Source organism: Zonotrichia leucophrys, chromosome 1 (assembly GCF_028769735.1).
Source record: "Zonotrichia leucophrys gambelii isolate GWCS_2022_RI chromosome 1, RI_Zleu_2.0, whole genome shotgun sequence".
Lineage (NCBI taxonomy): Eukaryota > Metazoa > Chordata > Aves > Passeriformes > Passerellidae > Zonotrichia > Zonotrichia leucophrys.
In genome coordinates this window covers 58,911,587-58,914,682 of record NC_088169.1, presented here as the reverse complement: position 1 = coordinate 58,914,682, position 3,096 = coordinate 58,911,587, and the positions used below count along the sequence as shown (strand labels likewise).

The 3,096-nt window shown below is 35.4% G+C and overlaps 1 long non-coding RNA gene across 1 annotated transcript; it reads left to right on the top strand.

Moving 5' to 3' along the window:
- Positions 1-520: 520 nt before the first annotated feature.
- LOC135453157 (uncharacterized) lies at positions 521-2,641 on the top strand. The gene is made up of 3 exons (XR_010441785.1): positions 521-620; positions 1,425-1,530; positions 1,669-2,641. It is a non-coding gene; the product is annotated as an uncharacterized LOC135453157 (long non-coding RNA).
- The last annotated feature ends 455 nt before the right edge of the window (positions 2,642-3,096 follow it).

The window sequence follows — 3,096 nt, the reverse complement described above, 5'->3', positions numbered from 1 at the left end:
GCTTCAGCAGATTCACACCAGCTGAAACTACGATGCTGTGTTCCCAGAGAATTAACATAATAATAGCTACTGACATTTCAAGTTTATAATAAGTTTTTTAGGGAAAACATACTATGAGATAAGAAAAAAAAAAAGAGTAAACATTTAAATGACATGACCAGTTTCCTTAGTTTATACATTTTTAAATAGGTTCAATGTGTTTAGGGGATTGAGGTGAAGTATTATGTCCTCCTTTCAGCTGATTCACATTTGCACAAACATCCTTATACATTTAATGTCTAAGTCCTGTCACATTGTTGGAGACATCTCTGATTGTGTCAGAAAAGGAATTCCAAAAAGCAGTATCAAACCCTGTGGGGTGATAGAATGTAAGAAAATAAAGATAGTGCAGAAGGTAATCTCACACCTGAGGAGTTGCAACTGCGCTAATCCCCAAAGATTAGGAACAGGCCTGCCCATAACAGGCCACAGCTGTGTCCAATAAGGATGAGTGCTATAAAAGAGTGGGTTAGACAGCTGAGAAGATAGATGCAGTTTGTTGGTTGTGTTGTGAGGAAGAAGAAAGAGAAGAAGTTGAAGTCTGTGCTATGAGGAAGTGCCCATGAGAAATTGCTGAGAAGGTATGGGACATTTGCAATAAGATGACAGCAAAACCCTAGCCTAGGAATCACACATTTTTGAAAGAACAGCAAAATCTTATCAAGAATATTTCACAATCTTCTGTCCTGAGCCTTTTACTTTAAATTTACTCTTCTATGTTTCTCTGATAGGTAAACACTGTTCTTTGACACTAATGCAATTTAGTGGTTACAGGAGTTCACAAATATTAAGGAAGTTTCTAAAACCACTGGATGGACGGCAACTTTCACAAAATATGCAAGTCTGTCCACAGAACTCAATTTTCCCTTGAGGATTGCTTGAAAAAGCTATTTTTTTCTTATAAACTGCTAGTTATGAAAAATGGTACCCAGAAGAGCATCTATTATTCAGTTTTCAAGCAAAAAAAAGAAAAAAAAATGCACCTCAGTTATTTGACTGACTCTTCAGCCCTTTCTTGGTAAAGTCAAAAATACTATAAATTTAAGGGCAGTGGTTGCAGTTAATTGATTTTGATTTGAAAGCATTCAATAAATAGTTTGTGCTATGCCTGGATCACTTTTGATGGGCTTGTTAAATTTGAGGAATTATTCAGTATTTGAAGATAGGTAAAAATTTGTGTATTGCATCCTAAAATAAACTGAAACTTAAAAATTAATGATAAACTAATGAGATGTAGTCAGCTCTTGATAGTGGTGGAAAGATAGTGGCAGTTTATCGTGCTGATGTTTAGCTCCTCAGCCCCCTCTTGCTCCATGTTCTTGCCTTCTCTTCCCTCAGCAAAACTGGAAAATAAGATATTTATCTACCTGTCTTCTCTTTCACAGATGTTCTGCAGCGTGCCCGTTGTCTGTCATCTCCCCACTTCAAAGGTGGACAGTCATTTTGCTGCCCGCGTAACCTCACCTACTGTATGCATCTGGTTAAGGGAAGGTAGGTAGCTGTTGCACAATGATCTGTCCTGAAATGGTTCATGTGTCCCTGGAACTCAGAGCTGTGGCTCTGAGACAACAGACTAGCTTCCTGTAAGAAATATACTCCCTCCTTACTTGTACTTTCATCTTTTGGCAGAATAAAGAATAAAATTCCACTATTTTGGAATACCAGGCAACATCCATTCAACAAAACCCGCATGTATGGTTCACCACATACAAAGTCCTTGTCCAGCTAACCTCAAGGGCAAGGACAATGTTGTTTGTTTTTTCCTTTGCCTTTTTTGTCTCTAACTGAAACATGTGTCCTTAATCTTGTTATTTTTCAAGTTATGCTGTGCACCATGAGTTAAAAATAGCAAAACGTTAGCTCAAGTAAGAAGAACTAAAACGCGTACAATAAGTCTTGGATGCTTTTTCTTCAGATACCTGGAGTTTTTCAGATTAAATTGCATGTCCAACACATACATTTTGAAAAGTCTTGCAATGTTTGGATTAATGATTTTAAAAAATTTTCTGGTTTTTCCCCTTACTCATATAATTCCTCTCCTTGGTTGTGATTGAGTCTTCTCTGAAGTACCTCTAGGCATTAAAGTAAGCCAAGTGCAGTTGGTGAATTGGAATGGAGTCATTAACTGGAGTCAATTGCCTGCACACAATTATCATGTAAATTACTTACTAAAACTATTTTACACGTTTCCTGCTTAAAACTACATTTATTTCTGCATTCTTGACCTTTCTTCTATTACTTTGAATATAATTTCTGATGACTGACAACAGGTTTTTAAGCTACTGATCTTGTTCGTTGTCAGCCTTGCCATTTTTGTGCTTTTATTTTCTCATCAACTTGGACTCTGAACAAACAATATTTCTTACGCCTCCCACCTCATTAAACTTCCACGTTCTTCAGGAGAAATCACCTAACATAATAAAACTCCGAAATATTTAAGCCAAGCCGAATGGTTTATTTTGCATTATAACAATAACAATCATTGCTTACTCTGGGATGTCGCTGGTGAGATGTCTTTATGACATATTATTTTTATATTATATCAATTGACATTCTATCCCATTTAATTCTTATTCTAGAATTGTTTGGTAGACTAATTAGTATTTCCCTCATTTTATCTCCATATACTCATTGACAACTGCCCTGTTTCTCCATCAAATATTGGTGAACTAAAACTCCAGTTTTCTACCTTTTCGACATATGATATATTAGTAATTCCTTCATCACTTTAATAAGTCTACTTTATAGATAATATATACATGTTTTGAACGGCATTTTTCTGGAGCTTGCACAGTTTTGTGGTCTGGATCTTATCACTGATTTTAATGGATTTTCTTTTTTTTAATATATTCACAAGAACATTATAGAAAGCATTTACAGACAACTAACTTTTCTCCCTCTAGCAGAACAGTTTTTATGGTATTTCTCCAACGTTATCTTTGACTCCTTAAGTTTTAGTGATCCCTTTGGTTTCTTTGTATAATTATTTGATGATGTCATTTATAGGGTGATATTTCTCATTATTTTTCTTTTGTTTGTCTGTCTGATGACATAATG